Consider the following 16,921-nt stretch of genomic DNA (forward strand, 5'->3'; position numbering starts at 1 on the left):
GGAAAACAGTGTGGAGGTGCTCCAAAAAATTAAAAATAGAGCTACCCTATGACCCAGCAATTGCACTACTGGGTATTTACCCCAAAGACGAAGATGTAATGAAAAGAAGGGGCATATGCACCCCAGTGTTCATAGCAGCAATGTCCACAATAGCCAAACTGTGGAAAGAGCTGAGATGACTTTCAACAGATGAATGGATAAAGAAGATGTGGTCCATATATACAATGGAATATTACTCAACCATCAGAAAGATGAATACCCAACTTTTACATCAACATGGATGGGACTGGAGGAGATTATGCTAAGTGAAATCAGTCAAGCAGAGAAAGTCAATTATCATATGGTTTCAGTTATTTGTGGAACATAAGGAATAGCACAGAGGACATTAGGAGAAGGAAAGGAAAAATGAAGGGGGGTGGGAATTGGAGGGAGAGATGAACCATGAGAGACTATGGACTCTGACAAACAAATAGGGTTTTAGAGGGGAGAGGGGTGGGAGGATGGGTTAGCCCAGTGACGGGTATTAAGGAGGGCACACATTGCATGGAGCACTGGGTGTTATACGAAAACAATGGATCATGGATCATCACATCAAAAACTAATCATGTATCATATGGTGACTAACATAACATAATAAAACAAAACAAACAAAACAACAAAAAAACATATTTGATAAAGTGTTCATATCAAAAACCTATAAAGAATTTATAAAACTCAACATCCAAAATCCAAATAATTCAGTTAAGAAATGGGCAGAAGACATGAATAGACTTTCCAAAGAAGACCTCCAGATGGCTAAGAGACACAAGGAAAGATGTTCAACATCTCTCATCATCAGGGAAAAACAAATCAAAACTACAATGAGATATCACTTCACACCTGTCAGAATGGCTAAAATTAACAACACAGGAAACAACAGATGTTGGGGAGAATGAGGAGAACGGGGAATCCTCTTACACTGCTGGTGAGAATGCAAACTGGTGCAGCCACTCTGTAAAATAGCATGGAGGTTCCTTAAAATGTTAAAAATAGAACTACTCCATGAAGCAGCAAATACACTACTGGTAATTTACCCCAAGGATACAAAATACAGATTCAAAGAGACACATGCTTGATGTTTATAGCAGCATTATCAACAATAGCCAAATTATGAAGAGAATCCAAATGTCCATTGACTGATGAATGGATAAAGAAGATGTGGGGTGTGTGTGTGTTTGTGTGTGTGTGTGTGTGTGTGAACACACACACACAATGGATCTTACTCAGTCATCAAAGGGAGTGAAATCTTGCCATTTGCAATGACATGGATGGAGCTACAGTGTATTATGCTCAGTGAAATAAGTTAGTCAGAAAAGGACAAATACCATATGATTTCACTCATATGTGGAATTTAATAAGTGAAACAGATGAACCATAGGGGGGAAAAAAGAGAGGCAAACCATAAAAGAGTCTTAACTATAGAGAACAAACTGAGGGTTGCTGGAGGGGAGGTGAGTGGGGGGATATGTTAAATGGGTGATGGGTATTAAGGAGGGCACTTGTGATGAGCACTAGATGTTGTATGTAAGTGATGAATCACTAAATTCTATGCCTGAAACTAATATTGCTCTATATATTAACTAACCAGAATTTAAATAAAAGCTTGAAAGACAAAAAAAACCTTTAAGAAAGACTAGCATTTCCTCCTCAGTTAAGCTGAATAATTTCCGTTTTTAAGCAGATCTATTTTTATATGATCTGGTATTTTTCTAATTTACTTCAACCTAGGTATATTCTTTAGAAACTAGGGGCAATACTTCCTAATATTGCTTTTGTCTCTTTATGGACAAGAACTTGCACAATCTTTTCCATCTTGTTCCTGTCCCTCATGGTTGTTCTTGTTGCTCTCTGCACATGTCCTTCATCCTCTGAATAGGGATTTAGGTAAAGATAGGATGGCAGCTGTACCAGAATTTGGTCTGTAGGTCAAAACTTTGATCAGTCCATATTTACTGGTATATCAAATGAACTAAGGGTAAGTCCTAAAAGTGATGTAAGGAGTTTCTATGGCCATGGATCCTGGATATGTATTTTCAAAATAAGAATTAACGTTAGACTGATATATTGCCCAGGGTTTAAGGGTTTTGCTTGTTTGTTTTCCCTAAATAATTAGACTAGGTCATTGGCTCCTCACTTAAAGGCCCTTGACTCCTTCCCTCCCAGATATTCAGGAAGAATAAGGAGTGTATGTTATTGACAGTGTATTTAAAAAAATTCAGAGCAGCACGTGGGTGGCTCAGTTGGTTGAGAGTCCCACTTTTGGTTTCGGCTCAGGTCATGATCTCTGGGTTGTGGGATGGAGCCTTGCATCGGGCTCTGCACTCAGCATGGAGTCTGCTTCAGATTTTCTCTCCCTCTCCTTCCCACTCACTCATACTCTCAAATACATAAAATCTTTAAGAAATTTTTTCAGAAATAATATATTCATCAAAGGCTAACTGAAAATTCAAGTTTCTTTGTTTTATGTTATCAAGAGTTGTGTTAGTATTGGTTCCTAATCAGTAGCTCTAACTAGAAGTTTTGTTTTATATGCTAAAGTTGCAAAAGTAATTATTAATACATGAAGTTCATTACATGGATTCAACTACCACCTATGATCTTATCACCACAAATCCTGTATCTTTCAGGTCAATCTCTCTCAACTCAATTTTTCAGTAAGACTCAAAAATTAAATATCCAACTACCTGACAAATATCAACTACCACATGTTTTACTGTTGCTTTAAACTGAACTCATATCTCTCCTTGTTTTCCCTGACTCTTCTGGTTTCTATTTTCATTAAGCCATCACCCTCTGCACATTTCCTAAGTAAGGCACTATAAAATCACTTAGTTTCTTCATCTCTCTCCAAAAGTAGCCGTTTAATTGTTATTTCATTTTACTTCTGAAATATTGCTCGTCTATGTCTTTCCCTCTCCATGTCCTAGGGTACACCCTTGGTCTAGTACTTGACTCACAGTTGGTAGTGTTGTAAAAATGTCCTAAATTGTGTCTTTGACTCTCTTTTCCTTTGCAAAGTGCACCCAACCCATGGCCACCAGAGATCTGCTCACAGTATTTCTGTTTTTAAAATCTGTCTGTATTACCCAGGGAAAAAGTCAAAACTCCTTAGCAAGCATACAACACCTTTTAATATATGGCTTCAGTCTAACAAACTGCCTCATCACCTACTATTTCTCATGCACATCTTGTATTCTAATCATTCACTGAAACATCCATGCCCACTTTTACTTCTTTGTCCATTTCCTTAGCCAACACTGCTCCTCCCTACCTAATCTGTCTTGTTAGCTTCTACTAATTTCTTTAAAGCCCAGCTCACTGCCACCAATCTTTTAGTTTATCTTTCAGGTATAATTAGTCATTCCTTTTCATTGTACCTCCACTGTATCATCTTCTTCCATGTACCCACCCATTTTATTATCCATTTGTTTATATATTAATTCATCTATACAAATATTTATTGTTTTCTATATACTCTAGTAGCTGATGATATAGCAGAGAATAATGCCAAGTCCTTACCTTATGAATTTTTCATACAGTCTAGTATGAAATAAATAATTAATAAATAAAGACAGAACTAATATGAAGCAGCTGCCAGGAATAGACATAAAGCAGTTTGAGAGGCTAGAAGGTGACAGAGGTTGGGAAGAGTGGCCATATTAAGGAAGATCTTTCTAGGTCTTTCAAGGAAGTGATAGTTGAGTAGAGACCCGAATTAAGTGCTAGAATCATGCTGGTAAACTTCTAGTGAATTTGGGTGTGGGCTAACATAAAATCTAAGTTTGAGACATGGGCATTTAGATGAACAGTGGCACCATTTACTGCAATGAAGATTAAAAGGGCAAGGAGAGGAGAACGTGCTTATTATTCACTTATTTATTTAGAGATTTATATCTCTCATTAGTTTATGAGTTTCTTGATGCCGTGTCTTCTTTGACTTTGGACTAAATAAATGGGCAAAATATTTAGGAATCAGGAGGAGTGTTGGAGGTGGGGAGTGCTCATAAAAGGCTCCTGAGTGGCAAAAATGTTAGAGACCAATTTACTACATTATTTCTACAGTCCACTTCCAGGTCTATTATTGTATGCATCTAAGTCTTAAAATTTTAAGATGGGCAATTACCCAGTAGTTGAAAATCAAATACTTATTACCAACAGACATTCAGACTAATATTCTCCATATACAAAGTACCCCACCTTCTTCTCTAGAAACTTTCAACCTAAAATAACATCTTCAATATGATGCAGAATAAAAATAAAATAGTAAACAAAAAATGTTAGCTGAAATAAAGTTAATAATAGAGAAGTTCTGAAGTAAAACTTTAAACTCAATGTCATCTTTTTCATGAAGTCTTTTTTGCTTACTCGTGATCTTTCCCTTTTCCAAACATCCATTACACTTACAGATTTCTTATCATATATTAAGGAGGTAGCATAGTGCTGTAGAAACAGAGGGAATGGGAAGATAGGCTTTGGCCCAACTTCTGTCACTTGTTAAGTTGGAAACCCATTTAAGCCCTCTGAACCCCATTTTCATTGACTGTGAAATGGAAGTAACCAAATAGGCTCTGCTCATCTCATAGGGTTACGGTCACTCTTAGCCAAGTGGCTTCATGAACTTACAAGCTCTATATAAACCACAAAGCTTCATTCACAAAGTTATCCATTTTATTTATGAAATATTTGCCTTTTTCCAGGCACTACAGGGGCTTCAAAGATCAATAAGACATAGTCAATATTCCCTGAGAGCTTAACGTCTAGTAGGAAAGATATGAGCATACCCAAGGAATAAGAGAGATGCACAGCAAGATGCAGGAGGCATTATTATTAATGTCATCTGTAGTGTAGTGCTTGGCATACTCCTTCATTTCCCAAAGAAGTAATAAATTCCTAAATGGTAGAGACCATGTCTTGTATAATCTTCTTAGATTCCCACTACTGGCAGAAGTAGGAGCTCAATAAAGATTAGTTATATGAATAAGTCCAAATAGGGAAGCTGGGCTGAGGAGCCATATCATTACATATATAAACCCTCTATAAATCTCTCAGTCCATATATACAGTTCCCTTGCTCTGTTCTCTGTCTTCCTGTTTTGGGACTTTGGAATGTCCACTTTATGGAACTAAATTAGTTTTCTTGGGCTGTACTCCTTATCCCTGGTGTCAGGATTATTCTCCCATAAATATTTCCGAAGACATTCCTGAAAGATATACACACCTCGATTTTCCTAAAAAAAGTATATTTCCCACAAATGTTTTGACAAAGTTAGTTCAACTTGAAGTTTGTAGAAAAGCTGGTTCTGGGTTATAGTTCTTTTTATTTACTGATCTTAAGTATATCCTACATATTATAGATATTTTAGTAATTGCTTATACTAAAATTCCCTAGCATCCAGCATAGTCATCAACAGGCATACTGCCAGGTTACATCCTGATACCTCCAGCTTAAACTGGTTAACTGTAGTGGGGTTGCTATAGATGAAGGAAAGAGCTGCAAAATGACATACTTTCCCTGGAAACTTGTTTTATATGGTCTTAAGCCAAACTTGCTATCTCTTCAGAATATACACTTTTGTGCAATGATGTCTTTCCCAAGTGCCTCCCAAATACATTGTGCCAATTTTTAAGTATGACTCAGCATGAGTATTTAACTTGCCTGAATCCACAGGAACACATGATATATGACAGATTATAAAATACAGAAAGTGACTATTTGATCATTCGCGACATGACATGATTTTTCATCTCCCTTTAAGTGGATATATCATCTAATAAGTGTAATTAGCTGCATGTTTTCAGTTCATGTGAATTTTGTTGTTATATCATGCTGATTTGAGCACGAGAAACATGATGTATTGGGAAATCTCCCCTCTCAGAAGTCAGGAGGCCAGAATGCTTGTTCCATCTTTGCCACTGATTAACTCAGTAACCTTGGATAAACCACTTCACCTTTTGAAATCAATTATTCTTACCCGTTAATGGAGAAAATTGGACTGATGGTCCCTTTATGATGGTCCTTTCCAGTTGGAACATTATTTAGTGCCAATCACTTTTAGTATTAGATAGTGAAGGAAGAGCAATGTGTTTTGAGAAAGTTCTGAATGGCAGAAGGCAGAATACTCAGTGACCTAAGTAAAAAGAGCATTTATATCCATCAGAAGCAAAGTATAGGACTAGAAATTTCAATATATAGAATAATAGGTGAACAAGAAGCAAAAAAACAGGTTAGTCAGCCTAATTTTCTAATAAGGTTATTTAATGAGTCTTATTAAGACCAGACCTCTTCAGGTCCTATTGAAAGGTGACCCGATTGACTCCTTTACTTCAAACATCAGTGTACCCTGCCCATTAGTCTATATGAGCTGACTAGAGAAATTTGAGAATGATTGGAGTCTAAGACAAGAGAGCTGGAATTTTTCCTTCCCCTTCATGGAGGAGATAGAATAGTGCTTCTTTTTGGTCTCCAAATCAAGGGATCCAAAAGATTCACTTCTAGACACTAGAAAAGTAAGTCATAATGGGAGTCTGGCGTCTCATCATTTGGTGGGACGTATGCCGAGGCAGAAGATTTGCTGAAAGCCCTTAGTGTTGAATGGAGCAGAGGAAAGGGAATTGGAGAGACATAGATTGGAGAGATGGGGAAAGGACTGAGGGAGTGAACAACAGTGGAGGAGGGGTATAACTCACTCCCACTACTTGTCATGGCAAGATGGTTCAATACCTGTTGATCAAAGGTCTTCCAGCAAGGGCAATGCAGAGGCAAGATCATTATGGAAAGAAACTGATAGATTCAAAACTTCAAGCTGGAACACATCTTCCATGCAGAAACTGTACAGTTAGAAGTCCCCATAAGGGTCCTTTAAAGAACCCACTTATATGGCCATTAGGGAACCATTAAATCAACATCATTTCACAGGGAAGACTACTATAGCAAGAGACAGGTCAGAAACATTTGCTTATGATCTTCCATTTCTCCTCCCAACATGCCAAAAGAAAAAGGTATCCAGAAAGGGGACAAGATGGTGTTATAAGGAGCACCCCATGCCCCTTGCTCATTTTGTATTCTTTAAGTCAAAGCTAAATTTGGCCCAGGGGAAGGGAGAATATGAGGTTAAAGTTTGAAATGATTAAATTTGACTGAACTTTTTGACTGAAAATAACTGGAAAACCGAAAGTGATTGTGGCAACTGAAATTTCACAAGAGATAAGAAATGGAGATTCTGCCTGGTATAGTGAAAGCAGCATTAGCATGATAGAAAACCATTTCGCTTTTGTGTCCCACTAAGAATGTTTAACAATATGGCAGACATATGGCAGGTTATTCTAATGACTTTGTCCAGAATCTCAAGTGTGAAACTGAACTTGTTGCAGATGATGATATATGTCATTATTGAGGGAATAATATGACCACTTTTAGCTTAGCTTCTAGGATTTGTGGAAACTCATGAAATATTAGCTCCATCAAAGAAGTAAGGATGCTGGATTATTGTTCCAAATTATATGCAGAAAATATTTGTACATTTTTTGCATGAATATTTTCATATTTTTGCATAGCTTGGGATTTGTGATTTCATAGCAAACCTGCTGAAAAATAGAAATTGTGCAATGCTCCAGAGAGATTTAGAGGCTTATCTCCCCAGAGCCATTTGCTCACATCCAGGGTAGAGCCTTCCCTCTATTCCCCAGAGAAAATTTGGTTACATTCCAGAGTAAAGTTCTCTCTGGAGAGCAGGACAGAGGTACAAATGTGGCAGCTACTCTATATAAACTCTGAGTCATAATTTCAGGGTTCCACTCCTCTGATGCAAATCCTACTGCATGCCCAGGTGAATAATGGTCCTCATCCTGGTGCCCTGTGGGGAACTGGAGCTAAGATGCTCTGTATTAGTAATCTCTTCTATAATCCAGAGATCTTATATTTACTGTCAGTGTATATAACATATTTTATATATGTATGTATACATATACACATACATACACACATATATACATATACACATATACATGCAGTATATGTCAGTTTTGCAAACAACAGGATGAAGTTGTTGAACATCATAATGTTGAACTGGTATAAATTATTTTTATTATGGTATTAATTTTTAGAAATTATTTTAGAGATACTGATAGTTTATTTGCAGAATACAATTATTTGATTTTGTATTTCTGAGAAAGAACATTAATCCTATCAGAAAAATACACTTTAATGACCTATTGTTCAGACATAAATTTCCCGAGTATTGACTGGATTCCAGAGTTAAGGCCAAAACTAGGTGTGCATTTTGAATTCTGACCCAGCTGGGTGTATCTGTAAGGGTCAGTGGAACAAATTATGTTTTAATAAAGATCTTGTGATGTTCCTGACAGCAGCCTTGGTTGGATTAGCTGGGCAGTGGAAGTCAAGGGCCACATTCCTTCCTCTCCTGGCAAATGAAGCATGGGAAGAGAGAGTTGGGGCTTGATATGATAAGAATTAGTGAGGGATGATTTTGAGTACAGAACATCACAGTACCACTTAATTTGTATTCCTGCTTTGCCCCAGGAAAATTAACCCAGGACTTCAGTGAGAAGGAGACAAAAATAAACTAGTTGACCTAATCACATGAGAGATTTTTATCCCTTGGTGAGGGAGACCACAATGAGGGATGATGCTGAGGTAGAAGCAATAACACAAACTAGCATATTTTGTGATCAAGTTGAAGATAGTTCCAGAAACACTTACTCATCTCCTACTGTGCACAAAGTACTATGCTAAGAATTGGGTCTTAAAAGATGAGCAAGGTATAGTCCTTATGAATAAGAGGTTGAATAAGAAATGTGTGGGATTTCAATGTAAAGCAGAAAGTGCAGGGACAAAGGAGCAAAGACACAGAAATGGGAAACAATATGATGTCCAAGGAGAATGACAATAGTTTAAGAAAAGCAGAGCAGTGATTTTCAACCATGGCTGCATAGTAGAATCGTCTCATGAATGTTAAAAAATAGCCCATGCCCAGACCCTACCTGAGACCAATAAAATCTGCATTTCTGGAGGGGGAGCCCAGGCAGTGGTCCTTTTTTAAGCTTCTCAGGTGATTTTTGTTGCATTCCAATAGAAACCCACTGTCATGGTAATCAACTGTGAAACAAGACTTCCTTAGAGGTGATGCATTTTGTCCATCTGTAAAACAGGGCTAATAACATCTACTTAGTTCATTAGGTTGTTATAAAGACATTTGAATGTAATAATGTATTTGAAAATGTTTTGTAAGCTACAAAACCCTGTAAAAATGCATGATACTTTAGCTCTCCTGTCTGACTGAGAGCCCTTTGAGTGTAAAGAATTATTAATATTTATTAATATTAATCTTTATATGAATCTTATTAATCTTTGCATCCCCACACTTCCCAATGTAGGATCTGTCAGGGAGTAGATGCCCAATATGTTTGTTCCATGGGTGAACAAACAAATAAATCAACAATGCAAATAAGCACACACTGAACTTTTGAAACAGTATCAAAACAGAAAAAAAAATGATTAAAGCAGAAATATATCCTTATGGTTTATATTCAAAGGGAAAGTTTAGAAAGGCACATGAGCTTGTGGAGTGATTCAAATTAAGATGATTTATTTCAACTTTCAAACAAAATGTGAATGAACTCTAAAAATATGTTTAGAAACATGTCTCTGATTTTGAGTGTTCCAGCTGAGAATCCAGCTTGTGTGTAGACAATTTAAACAACAGGATATTTCCAGAAAAAAGTCAATATTTGAAATCAGAATATAGTGGACTTCTTGGAAAGAAATCACATTTTCTTTGGAGTCTCCCACTTTTATTTTTTATATGGTCTGACTTTGAACAAAATCGTATGTGGTGTGTTTGTGTGTAAAAATGATGTGTGGATTTAGACCTTATAGAGATGTTCAGATAAAATAAATCTATAATCTAAAAGTGATAAGCAAATTTTAAATTTAAGAAAAAAGTTTCTTGCTTATTTAATGGATGAAGAAAGGGAAAGAACTATTAATGCATTGTATTTGCACTTTGTCCTTTGTGATTTTCAGAGCAATATCATAAAATATACCCTCATTGGTGTCAAGGAAAAGCTAATCTTGTGTTTTTACTGCAGTTTGACTTTCTCACTGGCTAGACACTAATTCACCTTCATTCTGCCTTTGATATGCCCCATTAATCAGCTTCATTTCCCAGGAAGAGACTAATGTATGCCTCCATCCAATGCTAGAGAAGTCCATGTGGGCAAGAAAGGGAGATTATATTGAGGGGAAAAATTGGAATAGAAATAGCACTCCTAGGGCGCCTGGGTGGCTCAGTTGGTTAAGTGGCTGCCTTCGGCTTAGGTCATGATCCTGGAGTCCCGGGATCGAGTCCCGCATCGGGCTACCTGCTCGGCAGGGAGTCTGCTTCTCGCTCTGACCCTCCCCTCTCTCATGCTCTCTGTCTCATTCTCTCTCTCAAATAAATAAATAAAATCTTAAAAAAAAAAAGAAATAGCACTCCCAGAGAGTGCCATCTATAACAGTAAGTTTTTCACAGTTAAGAATCAATGTGGTATCAATATCTAATTAGAACTCTGTTCTAGGAACACAGGATAATTCATACATAGCTTCAGAAGTTTGACACTGACATGGTGATAAGATTATTTTGAATGGTATCATGTCCAAGAAGATCCATTTGAAAATAAGAAAGTGTGATGAGCAGACAGGAAGTAGGAGAGTAGATTCAAGTTAACAGACCAGAGTACAGAGCAGCACTTCTGGGGGTCTCTGGTCTAGGTAGGGAGATGTCAATATGGAAAAAACTCAAGGCCTCAAGGATAATAGGCAGCAAGTAGGAGGCCTGCCCTCAACACAAGGATGTTCAGAAGGCCTGCCACCTGACAACTTCACTAAATTTCCTCTTCATATGCCTAATGACAGTAGTCAAGATCATTTTTCAGAAGATACTATTTAATGGGGTGAGAAGTTTTGCTATAGTGCTATGTTAGAGTTTGTTAGTCCATGCAGGCTAATCTGCAGATGATTAGCAGCTCATTTGTTAAGCTGGATTGAAACTAAACTGGATGGGAATTAACATGTTGTCCCTTAGCCTTGTTTATATTCTCTTCATCTCTTATTAGTATTATTATAATGGTCCAGTTCCCCTGCCTCTACTCCACCTCCACAATAACCTTCCTAAAATAGAAATCTAATAGCACACCTTCTTAATATCACTGTTTAAAAAACCTTCAGTGTGTTCCATTACCATGAGGTCAATCCAAAAAAATCTTAGTATTGTGCACAAGGTACTTGCCCCTATTTTTTTTCTAGCTTCTTCTCTGGCTACTTTCCCCACCTCCTTTTTTCTAATCACAGAAAACTACCCACTGCCCACTGTCCATTCCATGCTTTTTCAGGCCTCCATTCACTGGCTCTTCCTGTTTTCTGTGTCTGGAATACTCCAACCTCTAAACTACTGAAATTCCACACATCCATCAAGGACAGGTTTATCTCTGGGTAGTTTTGCACAAACTTCCAAGATAAGCTTTCTTTGAATAGTTTGTTCACCTTCTCTTTTTGACCTTTCTACATAACCTACAAAGTTAAATTGCATATTTATGTTTGTCTCCTTCATAAATATGTGAGCTCATCAGAGGCAGGGAATCTCTGATTTGTCTTGTTATCCACAGTTCTCAGCTCTTAGCATAATGCTCAGTACACAGTGCACCCTTACATTTCTTTTTGTAGAATGCATAAATGAATATACATCATTTGGGATTAGATTTGATTCAATACAATAGAAAATTCAAAATATATGACTCAAATGTAAAGAAATTTAATTTCTTTACATTTTTCCTGTAAAGAAAATCCAGAGACAGGTAGTCCAGGGCTGTATGGTGGCTTCATGCTGGCATTCATGTTACAAGAGTCTACTAAAATTCTGCTACCCATCTGCAATGGACTCAGTTGTGTCCCCCTGCACTTCAAATTAATGTTAAAGCTCTAAGCACGATGTGTCCGTATTTAGATATGGGGCCTATAAGGAGGTAATTAAAGTTAACTGAGGTCATACAAGTAGGGCCCTCATAGAATAGGATCAATATCTTTATAAGAAGAAATACCAGAGCACTCCTCCCTCTCTACACTCTCTCCACTCCTGGGGTTCCATGCACACAAAGATAGGTCATGTGAGAACACAGCAAGATGGCTGTTGCCTACAAGAGAGGCCTCAAAAGAAACTGACCATGCCAATACCCTGATTTTGGACTTTCCAGGCTCCCAAACTGTGAGAATATAAATATCTGTTATTTAAATTACCCAGTCTATGGGTGATAGACACTGGGGAGGGTATGTGCTCTGGTAAGCGCTGTGAATTGTGCAAGACTGTTGAATCTCAGATCTGTACCTCTGAAACAAATAATGCAATATATGTTAAGAAAAAAAAAAAAGAAGAAGAAGAAGGTAGCAGGAGGGGAAGAATGAAGGGGGGAAATCGGAGGGGTAGACAAACCATGAGAGACGATGGACTCTGAAAAACAAAGTGAGGGTTCTAGAGGGGAGGGGGGTGGGAGGATGGGTTAGCCTGGTGATGGGTATTGAGGAGGGCACATTCTGCATGGAGCACTGGATGTTATGCACAAACAATGAATCATGGAACACTACATCTAAAACTAATGATGTAATGTATGGGGATTAACATAAGAATAAAAAAATTTAAAAAAATAAATAAATAAAAATAAATTACCCAGTCTATGGTATTGTTGTTTGTTATGGCAGCTCTATTTAACAGACACTAACTCTCTGGATTTGCTTCTGGTATAACATGGCTGCTGAAGCACTGGTGATTATGTCTGGTGAGTTCTAGGTAATGGGAAGGAAAAAGGGGGAAAAGGAAAAAGGGCAAGAAATTTTCTCTCCTAGCTAAGTCAGCGCTCCTTTAAATTTCCTAAACAACCACTAGGTATCTCTGACATCCTTGGCTTCAAGGGAGGCTGGAAAATGTAATTTTTAAGCTGAGAACATTGCTCCTTTGAGTAAAATCATGGTTCTGTTTGTGAGGAAGATGGGAAAAATGGATATTAGGTTGTTACTTAGCGGTCCCTGCCACATGGTCTATCTTGACAGTTTTGGCTTTTAGAAAGAGAGTTTGTGTCCTCGCTGAATGAGGTGGCCACCTGGATTACACTAAATTTGTAAAATGAATTGTCATTTGGAGCCAAGGACATAGAAAATAAAAATGCTTAAATACAAGATATTTTAAATACATTTGATGAAAGGGTTGGGCAACACAATATTTCACTATATTCCTAGAAGAGGTGTTGATAGGATATTTTCTTTTTCTCCCAGCAAGGAGAATCTCAAGTAGATATTCAAATATGAAAATCCATCTTGGATGGATTTGATTTTGATTATAGTATACTCATCAGATTTCATCTACCAAAGCCAGTAGAAGAAAGGAAATAATAAGATCAAGGCAGATATAAATGAAATAGAGACCAGAAAAAAAAATAAAAAAGAACAATGAAACTAAGAGCTGGGTTTTTTTTTAAAGATAAAAAAATTGACAAACTCTTAGTTACACAAAGGGGAAAAGAGAGAAGACTCAAATAAAATAGAATCAGAAAGAGAAAACTGCTACTACAGAAATACATAGGATTATAAGAGATCATTATGAACAATTACGTTCCAAGAAATTGTATAACCTAGAAGAAATGGACAAATTTCTAGAAATATACAGCCTACCAATACTGAATCAGGAAGAAATGAAAAATCTGAATAGATATATAACAAGTAAAGAAACCAAAACAGTAATCAAAAACCTTCCAATACAGAAAACCCCAGGACCAGAGAGTTTCACTGGCAAATTATACGAAACATTTAATAAAGAAATGCCAATCCTTTTCAAACACTTCTAAAGAATTGAAGAGGAGGAAATATTTCCAGCATTACCCTGATACCAAAGCCAGATAAGGACACTACAGGAAAACAAAAGTAGAGGTCAATATCCCTGATGAATATAGATACAAAAATTGTCAGCAGAATACTAGCAAACCAAACCGAAGAACACATTAAAAGCACAGTATACCATGATTAGGTAGGATTTATCCCTGGAATACAAGGATGATTCAATCCATGAAAATTGACGAATGTGATATACCACATGAATAGAATAAATGATACAAATCATATGATCATCTCAATAGAAGCAGAAAAAACATTTGACAAAATAAAACATCCTATCATGATAAAAACACTCAACAGATTGTTTCTCAAAAAACATATCTCAAGATAATAAGACCATATATGACAAACCCACAGCTAACATTATACTCAATGGAGAAAAACTGAAAGCTTTTCTTCTAAGATCAAGTACAAAACAATGACAACCACTCTCACCACTCTTTTAATTTAAATTCAATTAATTTACATATAGTGTATTATTAGTTTCAGAGGTAGAGCTCAGTGATTCATCAGTCTTATTACTACCCAGTCCTAATTACATCACCTGCACTCCATAATGTCTAATACCCAGTTACCCCATCCCCTCACCCCCTCCTCCAGCAACCATCTGATTGCTTCCTATGATTAAGAGTACCTAATGGTTTGTCTCCCACTCTGATTTCATCTTGTTTTATTTTCCCCTTCCCCTATGATCCTCTGTTTTGTTTCTTAAATTCCACATATCAATGAGATCATATGATAATTATCTTTCTTTGATTGACTTATTTCACTTAGCATAATACCTTCTAGTTCCAACCACGTTGTTGCAAATGACAAGATTTCTTTCTTTTTGTTTTTTTTTTTTTTTTTGATGGCTGAGTTGTATTCCATTTTATATACATACCACTTCTTCTTTGTCCATTCATCTGTTGATGGAGATCTTGGCTCTTTCCATGTCTATTGTGGACATTGCTGCTATAAACATGGGGTGCATGTGCCCCTTTGGATCACAACAGTTGTATCTTTCGGCTAAATACCTAGTAGTGCAATGGCTGGGTCCTAGAGTAGCTCTATTTTTAACTTTTTGAAGAACATCCATACTGTTTTCCAGAATGGCTGCACCAGCTTGCATTCCCACTAACAGTTTAGGAGGGTTCCCCTTTCTCCACATCCCCGCCAATATCTGTCATTTCCTGACTTGTTAATTTTAGCCATTCTAACTGGTGAGAAGTGGTATCTCATTGTGGTTTTGATTTATATTTCCCTAATGCCAAATGATGTTGTGTATTTTTTCATGTGTCTGTTGGCCATCCATATGTCTTCTTTGGAGAAATGCCTGTTCATGTCTTCTGCCCATATCTTGATTGGTTTATTTGTTCTTTGGATGTTGACTTTGATAAGTTCTTTACAGATTTTGGATGCTAGCCCCTTAACTGATAAGATATTTGCAAGTATCTCCTCCCATTCTGTCTGCTGTCTTTTGGTTTTCTCAACTGTTTCCTTTGCTGTGACAAAGCTTTTTATCTTGATGAAGTCCCAATAGTTCATTTTTGCCCTTGCTTCCCTTGCCTTTGAAGACATGTCTAGCCAGAAGTTGCTGTGCTGAGGTCATAGAGGCTGCTACCTGTGTTCTTGTCTAGGATTTTGATTGGACTCCTGACTCACATTTAGGTCTTTCAGCCATTTTGAGTCTATTTTTATGTATGGTGTAAGAAAATGGTCCAGTTTTGTTCTTCTGCATGTGGCTGTCCAATTTTCCCAACACCATTTGTTGAAGAGACTGTCTTTTTTCCATTGGACATTCTTTCCTGCTTTGTTGAAGATTAGTTAACCATAGAGTTGTGGGTCCATTTCTGGGTTCTCTTTTCTGTTCAATAACCTATGTGTCTGTTTTTATGCCAGTACCATATTGTCTTGATGATGACAGCTTTGTAATAGAGCTTGAAGTCCAGAATTGTGATGCCACCAGCTTTGGTCTTCTTTTTCAACATTTCTTTCTGTATTGTCTTTTCTGGTTCCATACAAATTTTAGGATTATTTGTTCCAGCTCTGTGAAAAAAGTTGATGGTATTTGGATAGGGATTGCATTAAATGTGTAGATTGCTCTAGGTAGCATAGACAACTTAGCAATATTTGTTCTTCCAATCCATGAGCATGGAACGTTTTTCCATCTCTTTGTATCTTTCTGAATTTCTTTCATGAGTGTTTTATAGTTTTCTGAGTACAAATCTTTTGCCTCTTTGGTTAGATTTATTCCTAGGTGTCTTACAGTTTTGAGTGCAATTGTACATGGGATGGCCTCCTTAATTTCTTTCTTCTGTCTCATTGTTAGTGTATAGAAATGCAATTGATTTCTGTGCATTGATTTTATATCCTGCCACATTGCTAAATTCCTGTATGAGGTCTAGAAATTTTGGGGTGGAGTCTTTTAGATTTTCCACATAGGGTATCATGTCATCTGTGAAGAGTGAGAGTTTGACTTCTTTGCCAATTCAGATGCCTTTTATTTCTTTTTGTTGTGTGATTGCTGAGGCTAGGACTTCTAGTACTATGTTGAATAGCAATGGTGAGAGTGGAGATCCCTGTTGTGTTCCTGACCTTAGGAGAAAAGCTCCCGGTTCTTCCCTGTTGAGAATGATATTCACTATGGGCTTTTTGTATATGGCTTTTATGATATTGAGGTATGTTCCCTCTATCCCTACACTGAAGAGTTTTAACCAAAAAAGGATGCTGTACTCTGTTAAGTGCTTTTACTTTTTTCTTTTTTTTTTAAGTTTTATGATTTTAATTTTATTATGTTATGTTAGTCACCATAAAATACATCATTGGTTTTTGATGTGGTGATCCACAATCCATTGTTTTCATATAACACCCAGTGCTTCATGCAGTATGTGCCCTCCTTAATACCCATCACCAGTCTAACCAATCCCCCCACCCCCCTCCCCTCTAAAACCCTGTTTGTTTCTCA

General features: G+C 37.0%; 1 long non-coding RNA gene across 2 annotated transcripts in view; it reads right to left on the reverse strand.

The window, feature by feature from the left end:
- Positions 1-16,921, reverse strand: part of LOC145716121 (uncharacterized) — a 493,424-nt gene that overhangs the window by 40,728 nt on the left and 435,775 nt on the right. Inside the window, exon 8 of one of the 2 annotated variants that reach the window (XR_014138542.1) lies at positions 9,039-9,208. The exons of the other annotated variant lie outside the window; for it this stretch is intronic. This is a non-coding gene — a long non-coding RNA (uncharacterized LOC145716121). The remainder of the gene's footprint in view (positions 1-9,038; positions 9,209-16,921) is intronic. 2 annotated transcript variants of the gene reach the window in all.

This window comes from Leptonychotes weddellii, chromosome 1 (assembly GCF_054177405.1).
Source record: "Leptonychotes weddellii isolate Sample4059 chromosome 1, ASM5417740v2, whole genome shotgun sequence".
NCBI lineage: Eukaryota > Metazoa > Chordata > Mammalia > Carnivora > Phocidae > Leptonychotes > Leptonychotes weddellii.